General features: G+C 34.0%; 3 pseudogenes; 2 read left to right on the top strand and 1 right to left on the bottom strand.

Moving 5' to 3' along the window:
* Nucleotides 1-3,386: 3,386 nt before the first annotated feature.
* LOC132800181 (photosystem I P700 chlorophyll a apoprotein A2-like) lies at nucleotides 3,387-5,355 on the top strand (annotated as a pseudogene).
* A 3,132-nt stretch (nucleotides 5,356-8,487) lies between these two features.
* LOC132800272 (photosystem II D2 protein-like) lies at nucleotides 8,488-9,549 on the bottom strand (annotated as a pseudogene).
* Nucleotides 9,550-12,647: 3,098 nt separating this feature from the next.
* On the top strand, nucleotides 12,648-16,405 carry LOC112492638 (protein TIC 214-like; annotated as a pseudogene).
* The last annotated feature ends 1,367 nt before the right edge of the window (nucleotides 16,406-17,772 follow it).

Genomic DNA, 17,772 nt, shown 5'->3' with positions numbered 1-17,772 from the left:
TAGGATTTGAATCTATACCAAAGGTTTAGAAGACCTCTGTCCTATCCATTAGACAATGGACGCTTTGCATTCCAATTTTTTTATATTTATTTTCTTTTCACATTTATTATTGGGACGAAATGAATATGTGAAAGAATTTCGGGAATTGCGTATTCAACTATGCACTACATTAATTATATTCATTTTTTAATTATATTCATTTTGTTTATATTTCTATAAAACATATTTATTAGAAATTTGATATTTTAATGCATATCAAAAAATATAAATATATATAGATATAAATATCTATTACATATATAGATATAGGTTTTGACTATAAAAAAGAAATATTGAAAAATATTGAATAGAGATAAGAGAAAGTAAGCACAAGCAGGTAGTGGGAATCAAACCCGCATCGTTAGCTTGGAAGGCTAGGGGTTATAGTCGACGTTGATTCATCATTGTTAACTTCTCTAATTCAAAATCAAATGTGAAACTTTGGTTTCATTTGGCTCATTTATGGAAGATAAATAAATTTCTAGATATCAATGAAATTAAAAAAAAAATTCGACCCATAACATCTATGTCAGCTTTTCAGTCTGAATGCATTCAAAATGGCCTGCTTTCTAGACGATCCTTATAACAATCTTTCTAGTTACTTTGTTCTCTATTTCTATTTGAAAGAATCCTTAGGAAAAGGATTTTGTTTCCACCAAGCTAAAACAATTTTTTGATGTCTCTATTAAACCAAAGTTATTGTTTAATTAGCTATTTTGTTTCAATTTTCCCTATACAAAAAAGAAACATTGAAGATTTAGTTACGATTAGAAATACACTTTCTATCTTTATCCATGGATCCTTTACTCATATTCATTCCATTGGAAATATTGATGGATCCAATTAAAAAAAAAATTATGTTTTGTAATTTCATAATCCAATTTTTCAATTTCTAATTGACTCTTGGATACAAATCACGAGAATGTATATTCTTCCTCGAATTTTTCATTGAAAGGTAAAGGATTTAATCCTTTTAAGAAATAAAGTTTTTACTCGGAATGGAATATTAATCAAACTGAGAGACCCCTTAACTATTCGGGGGTTAATAGAATGAATCGCACTTTTACCCTTAAACTATACCTGCTCCAATTCAATTATTGTATATAAATGGATTTTTTGTCAAACAAGAAACTCGGGCGTAATCAAAAGATAGGATCAGAAAAAAATGCATTGTGCACGAATCCATAGTTCCATTTTTTATTATATACATATTTTTATTTATTTTTTATTTCAGTAAAATATCAGTAAACAAAAAAAGAAAAAAAGAAAAAATAAAATAAAGAAGATTAGAAATCTCGCTTTGATTCTATATCAAAATAGGTCATTTTATGACTTTTTTTGTTTCAATAACAAGCCTTTTTGTTTTGGTTTCAAATTAATTGTTTTCAAATTAAATAAATCATTTTATCTTATTACGATTGAACAGAACAAAAGAAGCCCGGCCCGGCTAGGTAATGACCAGGCCAAGCCGTGAAAATAAAGGGCCCTTTCGGACGAACTCAAAGAGGGTTTTTTTATTTATTATTAACAATATTTTTTTCTCATTATTTCTATTTTTTCTTTTTTTCTATTTATGTATTATTTTTTCTATTTACATATTATATAAAATAAATAATATATCTACAAAACATATATTAATTATATAAATATATTCAAAAAATCTAAAAAATCTATGTTAAACATATTAACAAATATAGATTCCATTTTTAGATTTGATTTATATTGGATTTTTTATATTTATTTCATTTATATTGGATTTATATATTGGATTATTGTAGATTGTGTAGATTGGATTGTTGATATCTCTTTCAAGTCTTTTCTTTATACATATATGTTATATCTTTATACATAAATGTTATATGATTATAGAATTATATATAACATATATGCATACGTTTTATATACATTTTATATAATCTAATTATATAATATAAATGCTTTTATTTTATCTAAATGGTCTAAATGGAATTTGATTCTATATCATTATCATTCCTATCTATTATATATATATATATATAATAAAATAATAAATAATAAAATAATAAAAAATATAAAAAACACTAAAGAAAAAAAAAAAAAAAAGAAGGGCTTTTTTCAAGCCTTATTTTTGTGATGTAACATAGTAATTACCTCCTTTCAATTGGGGAAGAGATGGCTGAGTGGATGAAAGCATCGAATTGCTAATCCTTTGTACAAGTTTTTCATACCGAGGGTTCGAATCCCTCTCTTTCCGTTTTCATCGATATCTTGTTTTTTTCTTTCAAATTTCTCGCGAGTTCAGGGTGGAATAGATAAAATCCTACTAAGCTAAGAACGTTTTAAAATCAAGGAAGAAAAACCTTATTTCTTTTTTTTTTTTTCTTCATGTGTAGGATTACGCCTTGGGTCGTTAGATAGGAATCCGAAGATAAAGAGAGAAATAAAGAATATTACTACCGTGTCAACAAATAGTTTGCGAGTAAGCATTACACAATCTCCAATATTCTTTTTTAGGAAAAAAGAGAATAGATTCGCTATTTTATTTTAGACAGCATACCCTGCTCTTTTTATTTTGTATTTTGACACCAAGAAATAAAGTTTTTTTTAGAAATAGAAAATGAAATTTCAAAAAATGCATTTGTAATATTTATAACATAAGTGGATAAGTGGAGTTTTTCATTACCAAAAATTTTCTTTCATACCCACAATTTGACATTGTGAGTACTCCAATAAGGCCTTTCAATGGAAAAGAGGTCATAATAAAGAAATGGGTTGATCCAAATTTCTCGCGGCTGTACAAAAATTTCAATATTGGAATCGAGAGTTCATACTCTAAAACCTATCTAATCTTATTAAGCTTTATGTTAGAATTTTTTTTTGTTTTTTCGAATCAATCATGAATTTGGCTAGGACGTTATAAAAGATCTCATCGAAAACTTACAACAGCCTACCAAACAAAAGCTAAGAGAAAAAATAGCACAGATATTACTAGCATAACATCTATGATTGGATTCAAAAAAGCATAGGCCTTTGATAATTTGGCGATGAAAAAACCGTTTGAATAAAGGGCAGAATTAAGACAGATCCAGATCAAACTAAATATATTAAGAATAACAAATATTTTGTTATTTTTGTTATTGAAGATAATTGTATTATTTTGATTGAGTTATTGATAGAAGGGAAAATGAATAAAACTAAATAAGATAGACCCTAAAAACCTTCTTTGATTTGAACTCCCCCAATCAAAAATCCTTGAATTCTCAAATTAAAAGAGAATAGAATAAATCATACTTTCATACAATATCTTAATTGAATTCTATGCATATTCCTTGCTCATTATCAGACATTCACTTATTCACAAACCTCCTATGTGGCTAATAGTTTTCATTTCCCATCTCTTGGTCAAATACCTAGCGACAAACTCCCATGTTCCTTTCATTACAGTATTTCTGAACAAGTTCCTGGATAAAAGGTGTTTTCTTATTGATGATAGTGATGATATTGATGATAATGATGATATTAATGATAGTGATGACATCGACCGTGACCTTGATACGGAGCTGGAGCTTTTAACTATGATGAATGCCCTAACTATGGATATGTCGCTGGAAATAGACCGATTTTATATCACCCTTCAATTCGAATTAGCAAAAGCAATGTCTCCTTGCATAATATGGATTCCGAACATTCATGATCTGGATGTGAATGAGTCGAATTACTTATTACTCGGTCTATTAGTGAACTATCTCTCCACGTAGCCTCTTTAGGGGTTATTATTTCCATGGTCGCTCAACACATGTACTCTTTACCCGCTTATGCGTTCATAGCACAAGACTTTACTACTCAAGCTGCTTTATATACTCATCACCAATACATCGCAGGATTCATCATGACAGGGGCTTTTGCTCATGGAGCTATATTTTTTATTAGAGATTACAATCTGAAACAGAATGAGGATAATGAATTGGCAAGAATGTTAGACCATAAAGAAGCCATTATATCCCATTTAAGTTGGGCCAGCCTCTTTCTAGGGTTGCATACTTTAGGACTTTATGTTCATAATGATGTCATGCTTGCTTTTGGTACTTCAGAGAAATAAATCTTGATCGAACTTGTATTTGCCCAATGGATACAATCGGCTAATGGTAAAACTTCATATGGATTTGATGTACTTTTATCTTCAACGAATGGTCCCACATTTAATGCAGGTCGAAGCATATGGTTGCCTGGTTGGTTAAATGCTGTTAATGAGAATAGTAATTCACTATTCCTAAGAATAGGTCCTGGAGACTTCTTGGTTCAACATGTTATTGCTTTAGGTTTACATACAACTACACTGATCTTAGTAAAAGGGGCTTTAAATGCACGTGGTTCCAAGTTAATGCCAGATAAAAAGGATTTTGGTTATAGTTTTCCTTGCGAATGTCCGAGACGAGGTGGTACTTGTGATATTTCGACTTGGGCTGCATTTTTTGGGTGGTTTTCTGGATGTTAAATACCATTGGATGGGTGACTTCTTATTGGCATTGGAAGCACATCACATTATGGCAGGGTAACGTTTCACAATTTAATGAGTCTTCCACTTATTTGATGGGATGGTTAAGAGATTATTTATGGCTAAAGTCTTCACAACTTATCAATGGATATAACCCTTTCGATATGAATAGTTTATCGGTTTGGGCATGGATGCTTTATTTGGACATCTTGTTTAGGTTACTGGGTTTATGTTCTTAATTTCCTAGTGTGGATATTGGCAAGAATATATTGAAACTTTAGCATGGACTCATGAACGAACACCTTTGGCTAATTTGATTCGATGCAGAGATAAACCGGTGGCTCTTTCCATTGTGCAAGCAAGATTGGTCGGGTTAGCCCACTTTTCTGTAGGTTGTATATTCACTTATGTGGCTTTCTGGATTGCCTCTACATCAGGCAAATTTGGTTAATTCTTTTTTTTTATGTGTTGTATTATCCTTGATAATATTATTTCTTTCGGTGGAGAAGGGGGACTGGCTTCTTATATTTCTACGTCTAGGATCTGACTTGTATCATTGAAACTAAACTAATAGGAGTTGAACCATTATGGCAAGAAAAAGTTTAATTCAGAGGGAGAAGAAGAGGCAAAAATTGGAACAAAAATATCATTTGATTCGTCAATCCTCAAAAAAAGAAATAAGCAAAGTTCCATCGTTGAGTGAAAAATGGGAAATTCATGGAAAGTTACAATCCCCACCCTGTAACAGTGCACCTACATGCCTTCATCGACATTGTTTTTCGACCGGAAGACCAAGAGCTAACTATCGAGACTTCGGTCTATCCGGACACATACTTCGTGAAATGGTTTATGCATGTTTGTTGCCTGGAGCAACAAGATCGAGTTGGTATGGATTAAAATATCTCTTTGTTTTTCTGTTCATTTCTATGATCGATGATCATAGAGGGCCGCTTTACCATTTTGTATAAATGGGCTATCCTATTTGTACAGATATGGTCGAGGGGCGCATTCAATCCTTGTTTGCCCATTAGTTTCCCACTCATCTTTTCATCACGGGGTAGAGCAGCTTGGTAGCTCGCAAGGCTCATAACCTTAAGGTCACGGGTTCAAATCCCATCTCCGCAACATTTTTTTGACAAAACATTTTAGGTTTTTGTTAATTTGTTAACTAGTAATTAATTACCGTTTTTCTTTGGGAGCGGGAGAAAAACAAAATAAATAAAGGGATAGAACCAATATACTATTGTAATAAACTTTACTTAATCTTTTATTCTATTAACTTAAATACATTAAGTTATTATTCCGAGTGGATAGTGGGAATTGAACCCGCATCTTCTTTTTGGCAAAGAGAAATTTTACCATTCGACTATACCTGCATCTTTTTTTCGTTCCTGATACGAAATGTATAGATTATATTGGAGCAGAGCCAGGCCAAATACTCTCTTTCATTTTTATATTTTATTTTATTTATAGTATATATAATTATATATTATATAATTTTATATAATTTTAAAATTTATTATATTATGATATATTGTGAATAAAAAAACAAATAACCTTTTTTTCGTTTATATATCTTATTATATATTTATATATTATTATTTATTTCGATATAATATTTGTTTATATAGTTTATATATAATTTATAATACATATTTATTTCATATTTATATAAACAAAATTTACAAAACAAACACACAAATACAATAAGTTTGATCCTTCCCTCTAAGGATACCCACCAGAAAGACTAATCCAATCCATAAAGATGTACCGAAAAATACAACAGTTTTGTTATCTGTCCAACCATCAGGAGAAGCAAATACAACATGTACACTAATCAGTAAGATTGATGAAGTAGCAATTAATGCAAAAACAGCCAATTGGAAAGCAATAGTCATGTTTCTAATCCTCCAATCTACCAACAAAAGAATTATACCATTTGATCTCTTTATCAGCCAAAAAATTGTAAAAAAATAAAATAAAATGCATCATAGAAGTATTTCACCATGATTCCATCATTGATTCTATATGACTTATTACCGACTTTTGCCACTTTTTTTTATTAAGGCATAGAATCGAGGGTAGTTTTTTTACTTTACAAAGGGGCATCTGGATCATGCCTCTATATATATACAGACAGATAGGCCTATAGATTCATACCCAATATCTTTCTATAGATAGTAATGGTATCAACTCATATGTCCGTGTTCTATTCAATGGAAAAACAATAAAATAGAAATTAGATTTTGAAGAGATGGCCGAGTGGTTCATAGCTTCGGTCTTGAAAACCGATATAGTTCGAAACAAAGAACTATCGAGGGCTCGAATCCCTCTCTCTCCTTTCTTGGTTTGGTGAATAGATTTGTTGCTTTTCTTTATTTTATTGGTTTTTCCCTTTCAGTATCATAAAGGGGAATGGCTCGGCTAAGTGGGATAGCCGAGCGAGAAAAAAAAAAAAAAAGATTAGATATAAATGGGTTGAAAAGAAAGGAAAAAGGAATACTTTTTAAATCTGACTTCACCCACCTAACCTAACATGTATGGTGGAATCAATTTGATTCCTACTTCAAGCATCAAGCTTCCCATCTTAATTAAGAGGAGTCATGGAAAGAACAGGTTCAAAATCATGATCAATTCCTTTTTCAAATCCTACAACACCTGCACAAGCCCTTCTTGCATGCCATAAATGACCTACAAATAGGAAAAATCCTAGAACAAAATGAGAGGTAGCTAACCAACTTCTAGGAGAGACATAATCGACTGCATTGATCTCGGTCGCTACGCCCTCCATGAAATTTAAAGAATCTAAAGGAGCATAAGTCATATATTCCGCAGAACACCATTCTTGCCAGGGCTGGATGTCTTTTTCTCAGCCTACTCATGCCCAAACCGTTGGGGCCCCTTAGAGGTTCTAACCTGGGAGCACGTAGATCCTAGAAATGCATAGTTTCTCCTCCAAAAATAACTTCCCCAGTCGGGGAGTGCATTAGATATTTACCTAAACCAGTAGGTCCTTGAGTGGATCCCACGTTAGCCCTAAGACATTGGTCTCTAACTAGAAAAGTAAATGCTTGAGCTTGAAAAGCTTCCAGTCTGGTAGGCCCATAAAATTCACTAGGATAAGTGGTATTATTGAACCAGAAAAAGCAACAAGCAATAAAACCAAAACTAGATAAAGCACCTAAACTATAAGACAAGTAAGCCTCTCCAACCCATACAAGTGCACGGCGAGCCCATGCAAAGGGTTTGGTTAAGATATGCCATATTCCACCAAGTATACAAATGGAACCTAACCATACATGCCCTCTAATTATATCTTCCAAATCGTCCACACTAATAATCCACCCCTCTCCCCCAAAAGGGGATTTTAATAAATAACCAAATACAATATTTGGGTTAATGGTCAAGTTGGTAATTTTTCTTACATCTCCCTCGCCCTGCCCCGCGCCCCTCCCCCCCCCCCCCCCCCTCCCCTCGGAGCCTAGGTATCATATACACCCCCAAAATAAAGAGCTTCTATACCTAACAAGATTAAGTGAATCACCAAAATAGTAGTCATTTTATTTCTATCTTTCCATACGTAACTGAAGAATGGCAAAGATTCTTCAAGAGTTTCAAGTCCTAGCAGTGCATGATAAATACTGCCAAAGCCCAATACTGTAGAGGAAATTAAGTGAATTACTCCAGATACAAAGTATGGAAAGGTGTCTAGAACTTTCTCCCCGAGACCTACCCCCCAACCTAGAGTAGCTAGGTGAGGAAGTAAAATTAGTCCTTGTTCATACATCGGCTTCTCTGGTACGAAATGAGCCACTTCAAATAGGTTTATTGCTCCGGTCTAGAATATGTTTAATCCAGTATGAGCTACATGAGCCCCTAGTAGTTTACTGAATAAGTTGATAAGTCGAGCATTTCCAGCCCACCAAGCGAAACCAGTTATTTCTTGGTCATGGCCAGCTAAAGCTAAAGTTCCATTAAAGAGCGTTTCCATGGGGTAGAACCTCCTTAGGGAATATAAGGTTTTCATGAGGTTGATCTTGAGTTGCCATACAAGCACGAATACCTTTGATTAACAGAATATTTTTTGTGTAGAAAGTCTCAAATTCTGAATCTTCCGCTGCACGGATTTCCTGAGAAACGAAGTCATAGGCACGTAGATTCAGGGCTAGATCAACTACTCCAAGAGCCCTCATCCATAAACCGATTACTGGTACAAATAACATAAAGAAATATAACCAACGTTTATTGGAAAAAGCAACCCCAAAGATTTGGGACCAAAAGCTGTTAGCGGTTACCATTGAATAAGTTTCTTCAGCTTGAGTTGGGTTAAAAGCCGCACCATCACCATCTTCAAATAAAGTATTTTCTATGGTAGCACCATGAATAGCGCATAGTAGAGCAGCGCCCAATACCCCAGCAACTCCCATCATATGAAATGGGTTCAATGTCCAATTATGAAACCTTTGGAAAAAGAGGATGAATCGAAATATAGTTGCTACACCAAAACTTCATGCAAAGAACCAACCTGACTGACCTAAAGGATAAATTAAGAATACAAAAACAAAAACCGCAATTGGACCGAAGAATGCAATTGCATCATAAGGTCATAATTGAACAGATCGAGCAAGTTCAAATTGACGTAACATGAAACCTATTAGTCCAAAAGCACCGTGAAGAGCAACAAAAGTCCACAGACCGCTTAATTGACACCAACGAGTAAAATCCCCTTGTGCTTCAGGGCTCCATAGTAACAACAAAGAGTGTGCTAAACTATTAGCAGGAGTAGAAACTATGGTGGTTAAGAAGTTGCAGCCTTCCAAATAGGAACTTGCTAATCCATGGGTATACCATGAAGTTTCAAAGGTTGTACCTGTAAAGCAACCACCTAAGACGAAATAGGCACAAGGAAAGAGCAATAGACTGGACCAACCTACAAAAATGAAACGGTCCCTCCGTAACCAGTCATCCATAATTTCAAATAAATCATTTTCGTCTTTGGTAAATTTACCAAGGGCTATAGTCATAGTGATCCTCCTATTCAACTACTTCAACCATTTTTTAGCACCTCGTAACATTTTCAAGATGTTGGGGCTTCTATCATTTATGTATGATTTGATTTCTCATCCATTACCCCTTCTTTTGAATAGGTTTCGAATATAAAAAAAAAAATTATTGATCTCTAATTCGACCTAGTAAGGTAAAATCCCTAAACTCAATTTGGTTATCCTTTCCTATTCTTAATAACCACCTGAACCATGAATTTTCTTATGACTCATCAATCAGATAGAAGCATTTTTTATTTGATTTGAAAAGAACTATTCAAGAAACAAGCGATCCCTTTTCTCACTACCGATAGATCCCAGATATATTCCTCCCGTTCCATCAACCAATCTTATTCTTGAATCCCATTGGGAAAATTAATAAAAATAAGAATTTGTATGTGTCTTGAACTACTACAGTATCATATATTTTATTACTTTCTATTTTACTCTTTCATTTTCTTTTAATAAACTTCCTATTCTATTTATTTTATTCTCTTAAATATATTTAAATAAATTAATAGGGTATTGAATTTAATAATAGGAAACTATAAATAAAAGTCTCTTTCTAGCATCCATTTTCCATCTGATTATCGGAACAAAAATATTGTATGTATCCATATGGATGGAAATATTTGTTACATGAAACCACGATCTGATAGATATCTATCTAAGTATCTAAAATAAATACTTATAAATTATGAAATATATATAATAAAATAGAAAGTGATCTTGTCTTGTGTACTGGAATCAAAGAAAGGTATTTTAAATGCCTCTTATGTATGTTGTTCTTGGAAAAAATCTTTCGCTGCAAAGTAAGGGAATGGAATGGCATTCCAATACAACATCTAGAAACAAAGATTTAATCAGAAATATTGACAGATTCCCACATAGTCCAAAGAAATATGAAAATGAAAAAAAAAAAAAAGAACCATTGTTCCAATTTTATCTGTAATCGAATTTTAATATCAGAATAGTGAATATAGTTATGATTCAATGGGTTAGGTCCACTTACTCTTTCTTTTGTTGATTTCTAATTGATTTGATTGGAATAATAGAATAAAGTAATAGGAATATTTGGAGATTCAAGTAGACAAGTTTGGCACCTCGATGTCGGCTCTTTGCCGCCTGGGGTTGTAGTATGTTCCAAGGGTTGGGCTGTTCACCCATTAAAGCGATACATAAGCTGGGTTCAGAACGTCGTGAGACAGTTTGGTCCATATCCGGTGTGGCTGTTAGAGCATTGAGAGGACGTTTCCCTAGTACGAGAGGACCGAGCTATCGTGCCCACGGTAAACGCTGGGTAGCCAAGTACCGAGCGGATAACTGTTGAAAGTATCTAAGTAGTAAGCCCACCCCAAGATGAGTGCTCTCCTAATCCAACTTCCCCAGAGCTTCTGGTAGCACAGCCAAGACAGCAACGGGTTTTCTGCCCATGCGGGGGGTGGAGCGGCAGAAGTTTTGAGAATTCAAGAGAATATCATGGTGAGATGAGCCATTGATCATTACAATAGGTGTCAAGTGGAAGTGCAGTGATGTATGCAGCTGAGGCATCCGAACAGACCAGTAGATTTGAACCTTGTTCCTACATGGCCCGATCAATTCGATCACGCACTTGCCATCTTTTTTCATTGTTCAGCTCTTTGACAACATGAAAAAACCATTGTTCAACTCTTTGACAACATGAAAAAACCAAAAGCTCTGCCTCTCTCTCTGTCTATCCAATGGATGGAAGGGCAGAGGCCTTTGGTGTCCCCTTCAACCAAGAATTGGGGCCTCACAATCACTACCAATATGCTTTTCTCTCATGCCTTTCTTCATTCATGGTTCGATATTTGGTGTCCTAGGCGTAGAGGAACCACACCAATCCATCCCGAACTTAGTGGTTAAACTCTACTACAGCAACGATATTGTAGGGGAGGTCCTGCAGAAAAATAGCTCGATGCTAGGATGATAAAAAGCTTAACACCTCTCATTCTTATTACTTTATTTTTCAATATGAAAGAAAAATGAAAAATGAAAAGGTCATCTTATTCATAACCCCAACTATGAAATTCCTTCTCTCACACTTCACACCTTGGAATGCGCCGTTCTTATATAGAAAAAGGCGCCTTCACATCTTCTTAACCCGAAATGACTGGGGAGAGGAAAGGTTCCTTTTTTTTTTGGGTACCCCCGGGAACAGATCCAGTGGAGACAGGGTGGGGCCCGTAGCTTAAAGTATTAGAGCACATGGCTACGAACCACGGTGTCGGGGGTTCGAATCCCTCCTCACCCACAACTGGCCAAAAAGGGAAGGACCTTTCCCTTTGGGGGTAGGAAAATCAGGATCGCGATTGCGGACCCCAAGCTATGGAATTTGGGCGTAGGTCTTTTGTCAAAATGAAACAGCCTTACTCTTTCTTTTTATTTATCGTTAATGCTGGATAAATTAAATATAGTATGCCCAGCCTGAAGCCCGAATCGGCATTTTTTTTGTTTTACACCCCGTAATTCTTCCTCAGCCAGTCTGGGGCAGAATAGCGGAGAAAGTACAAGTATTAGTAGCATGGCAAAAATGTGTTCCTCATCATTAATATGTTTGCTCGCAGTAATTGTGGCCTACCAGGCAAATCGATGACTACATCTTTGATGCACTTGCTAGTACATATGAGAATTCTTAATTAGATAGTTGTAAAAAGCCCTAAACTATGGAACAAAGGATTATCCCAGACCTACATGGAGGTATTGACGGCGATTCTCAAATATCCCATAACAGAATGTGATACAATGAGATAGAATGCAATAGAAACAAATACACAGGGAACGAGTTACCTACTCTTAACGGTCAAAGCGAACCCTTTCATTCCAAATTCTTTAATTTGAAATGAATCAAATCTCCCCAAGTAGGATTCAAACCTACAGTCAGTTAGTTAACAGCCGACTGCTCTACCACTGAGCTTCTGAGGAACAACAAGAGATCAGATCTCATAGAGTTCAATTCCCATTCTCAACCCATGACCAATATGAATCCAAAAATTGCAATAGAAAAGAAAAGAAGGAGGTTTGTGATGATTTTTAAATCTTTTATACTAGGTAATCTAGTATCCTTATGCATGAAGATAATCAATTCTGTCGTTGTGGTCGGACTCTATTATGGATTTCTGACCACATTCACCATAGGGCCCTCTTATCTCTTCCTTCTAGAGCACACGTTATGGAAGAAGGAGAAGAAGGAACCGAGAAGAAAGTATCAGCAACAACCAATTTTATTACGGGACAGCTCATGATGTTCATATCGATCTATTTTATGCCTCTGCATCTAGCATTGGGAAAACCTCATACAATAACTGTCCTAGCTCTACCGTATCTTTTGTTTCATTTCTTATGGAACAATCACAAACATTTTTTTGATTATAGATCTACTAACAGAAATTCAATGCGTAATCTTAGCATTCAATTTGTATTCCTGAATAAACTCATTTTTCAATTATTCAACCATTTCATTTTACCAAGTTCAATGTTAGTCAGATTAGTCAACATTTATATGTTTCGATGCAAAAACAAGATGTTATTTGTAACAGCTGGTTAACTGGTCACATTTTATTCATGAAACGGGTTGGATTGGTATTAGTCGGGATACATCAAAATAATTCTATTACATCTAATGTAATTATCAGATCTAATAAGTACCTTGTGTCAAAATTGAGAAATTCTATGGCTCGAATCTTTAGTATTCTCTATTTATTACATGTGTCTACTATTTAGGCAGAATACCGTCACCCATTGTTACTAAGAAACTGAAAGAAACCTCAAAAATGGAAGAAAGGGGGGAAAGTGAGGAAAAAGCAGATGTAGAAATTGAAACAACTTCAGAAACAAGGGGGACTAAACAAGAACAAGAGAGATCCACCAAAGAAGATCCTTCTTCTTCCTTTTTTTTTGGAAGAAAAGGAGGATCCGGACAAAATCGATGAAACGGAAGAGATACAAGTGAATGGAAAGGAAAAAACAAAGGATGAATTCCACTTTAAAGAGACACGCTATAAAAATAGACCCGTTTATGAAAATTATTATATGGATGTAGATGAAAATCAAGAAAATTCGAAGTTAGAAATATTTACAGAAAAAAAAAAAAAAAAAAAAGATCTACTAAGGGTTGAAAAACCTCTTGTTAATATTCTTTTTAACTATAAGTTTCGTATTAATCTATAAATTAAATAATTGATTGAGTTAACTTGAGTTAACTCAAGTTGAGTTAAGTTTTTTTTTTAAATAAATTTTTTATAAATTAAAAGAAAATAAAAAGTAAATTAATAAAAAGATTAATATATAAGATACATAGACTAAGAGATAGGAAGAAATTCGACCGCCCCCCACATATTTGATACATTCTCCTACCAAAAAACTCGCAATACTGATACCATTTGTAATTCCATCAATTATTCGTTTATCAAAAAAATGAGTTAGTTGAGCCAATCCTCTTATACCTTTAGTTAAGCATATTGCATAAAAAACATCTATGTAACCACGATTATATGACCAATCATATATCCTATTTAATAGTTTTTCCCCAAGAATTTTTTTTCCTTTTTAGGAATACTTTTAACAAATGAATTAAAGAAATTCAAATTTTGTAAAGAGGAATAAACCGGCTTATATAAAAAAGGCGCTATAAGGATTCTAAAAAAAGCTATACTAAATGAAAAAGTTACGTTTGAAATAAATTCATACAAATTCACAAAAGCATTTGGATATGGATGTAAAAGGTTTATCGCAGGATTTAACAATTTTGATAATATATCCAAATCCACAGCTTCTTGATTGAATTGATTGAAGAAAGGAATTCCTATGAATCCAATGAACAAAGTAAATAGTACTAATACAAGCAAAGAAAATAGCATAGTATTGTCCGATTCTTGCTGATATGAAAAAGTGTTCTTAATTCCAAAATGACTAATAGTAATAAAAGGGCGCATCATGCTTCTTAGATTACTATCAATTCGATATGCCTTTCTAGAAAAAAAAAAAAAAAAAAAAAAAAAGCCCTATCATTATTATTCATTGTTAATAAAGTTAATAAAGCAACATTTTTTTAATAACTTTTAGCCCTTCTTTACCCCATAGAGATATTGAATAGGACGAGCTATTTATTTTTTCCACTGTAAGTTTGAAACTGAAGGTTTAAATGTCCTTCAAAACTAAGTAAATAGATCCAAAACATATAAAATGCAGTTAAGCCAGCTATTGAACAAGCGATTATTGCAAAAATCGATGAATAGAACCAACTATCACTAAGAATTTCATCTTTGGACAAAACAAATAAAATGCAACTATCACCCCAACCCCAACCCCTAACCCCTAACGCTTAACCCCTAAACCCTAAACAATCAACCCCACACCCCAAACCACAATACCTTAAACCCCAACCCCTAGCCCCAAACCCCAAACCCTTAACGCCAAACCCCAAACCCCAAACCCATAACCCCTAACACCCTAACCCAAAACCCTGACCCCCGACAACAAACCCCAAACACCCTAACCCTAAACCCTCAACCCCACACCCCAAACCCCAACTTCTAACCGCAATACCTTAAACCCCAACCCCTAGCCCCAAACCCCTAAACCCTAAACCCTAACCCCTAAACCTAAACCCTAAACCCCAAACCCTAAACCCTAAACCCTAACCCCTAACCCCTAACCCTAAACCCTAAACCCGAAACCCTAGAAAAAAGGAACGAGGAGATTGGAATCAGAGGCATAAGACGTTTGGTTGAAGTGTATGACAGGTGTAATTTAGATTTGAGTGTTCCTACCAAACCTCATTCTTATTTGATTTAACCTCCTCCTTTATCAAATTCTAAACAACAAAGTCATCTATCATCACATGCATATCACAAGCTTGTTAGATTACAGGTGATATAGCTTGTAAACTTTGGTTTTTTTTCTATAACCAGTAAGAATATCAGCATCAACAATTTTATCTAAATTATCTTTTTTATTCTCTAGAACAAGCATGTAACATGTGCTGCCCAAGATTTTAAAATGCTCTATAGTTGGTTTAATTGTAAACCATACTTAATATAAAGTTTTACAATCAACTACCTTGGTAGATAATCTATTCAACAAATATACAAAGGTATTAACTATCTCATCCCAAAACTTCTTTGGCATGTTCTTCTCAAACAACAAGCACCTTGCCATCTCCATAATTTTTCTATTCTTCCTCTCGCTAAAACCATTCTATTGTGGCGCGTAAGGAGTACTGAATTGATGCATTACACTAGCCTCCTTGCATAAACTCTCTATTTTTTTAAGTTGTATACTCAATTCCATTATCATATTTAGTCACCTTGATTCTCCTCTGAGCTTGATTCTCTACCATTGCAATTTTAAAAGAAATCAACAACATTTGATTTTTGCTTCAAGAAATACACCCACCACATCCTTGAAAAGTCATCAATGAATATGATAAAATATTTATTGCCATTGCAAGAAGTCTTACTTATGGGAACATACACATCGTTATGATGAGCTATAATTTCTCACTAGCTCTCCATGCATTGTTAGAAGGAAATGGAAATCTCTTTTATTTGCTAAACTTACATGTTTCACACACATTTTCAACTATATTCACAACAGACACGTTTTGAATTAAGTTTTTTGTGTGCATAAGTTTCAAGGAAGTATAGTTGTAATGACCAAGCCTTTTATGCCATAGTTATGATTCAGTAATAGTTAAAAACTTTTGTTGCTTGTGAATCATAAATTTTGCACTATTTGTTAAAAAAAACTCAAAGAATAACCTTTTTTCTAACATTTGTCCTACACTCAATAAGTTCTTATTAATTTCAGGTACATAAAGAACATCTAGAATAATTTTAATACTTGTTGATGTGTCTACTACAACTTCCCCTTTGCTAGGAACATCAACAAAGGCTTCATTCCCAATCTTCACTTTCAAAACAAAGCTCTTATCAAGGTGTTTGAACAGCTTGACATCATAATTCATGTGATTTGTACAGCCACTATCTAGAATCCATGCTCCTTTACCATTGCTAGCTGTAAAACAAGTAGCTACAAATAATAATTCTTTTTTGGTTGCGTTTCTTCAAAAACTTGAACGAGATTTTCTTGTTGCACTTGTTCACCCCTCCTTTTCCATAATTCTAAAAATGTCCAAATTGCTTACATGCACTACATTGCACATTTGGTCTAAACTAGCAAAATTTTGTTGTATGACCTTCCTTTACAATGATAGCAAGGTCTAAGTATCTTCTTTTCACCATCTCTACTTGAGCTGACAATACCTTTGCCTTTTATCCTTCTTTTCACCACTTAGCGTCTTTGCAGCTAATACAGTGACTTTTACTTTTTGTTTTGCAAACAAAGCACTCTCCACATTCTCCTCCTGCCTTATAGATCTCCTTTACTCTATGGCTTCAAGAAATAGTAATAAATTCAAATAATGAAATGTGGCTTATATCTCTAATTTTTCCAAAGAATAAATCTTAATAAGAATCCTTAGATCTCCAAGAATCCTTATCTGATTCACAACTTTAAGTTTATTAGTAAACTCCTTCCCAAGCTCTATGTCCTTCATTTTTAAAGTATCAAACTCTCTTCTAAGGTTCAAAACTTGCATCTGTCTTGTTCTTGCACTTTCTTAGAACTCCTCCTTCAGCTTATCCCAGCTTCCTTTGTTGTAACCATACTTTCAAATATAAAGCCAAGAACACATTAGATATTTATTAAAAACATGGTTACAAACCAACAACATATATAGTTCCACAAACTAACATCAAACAAACTAAAAAGAACATAAAAATCAAACTAAATGAAAAAAGTAAAAGTGTCATCCGTCAACATTATCATTGCTTATTGGATCACAGGCTAATGTAAAAAAATCTACAAGGCCTTGAACAACCTGCATATAGTTCGAGATGCTTTGATTTTCCCTGACTATTTTGGAGAGTGTTTCACGAATGCCCACAATACAACCACAAGATGGTTTAGCATACATTGTTTTAAGCTTCACACATATCTCACAGGAGGATTTGGTAAAGGCAATTAAATCGACTAGAAAAGGAGAAAGAGATGAAACAAGAGCATTTCATAAGAATTGATCTTAATGAACCCAAAAATTATTATTCAAATATGAAGAAGGAGAACAAACAGTGGTTCCAGTAACATACCCCATGAGATCATATCTAATGAGAAGAGAGTACCATTGAGAGTGCT

This window comes from Ziziphus jujuba, chromosome 12, assembly GCF_031755915.1.
Source record: "Ziziphus jujuba cultivar Dongzao chromosome 12, ASM3175591v1".
NCBI classification, from domain to species: Eukaryota; Viridiplantae; Streptophyta; class Magnoliopsida; order Rosales; family Rhamnaceae; genus Ziziphus; species Ziziphus jujuba.
The sequence above is the reverse complement of the archived record's forward strand: the minus strand, read 5'-3'. Positions and strand labels throughout refer to the sequence as shown.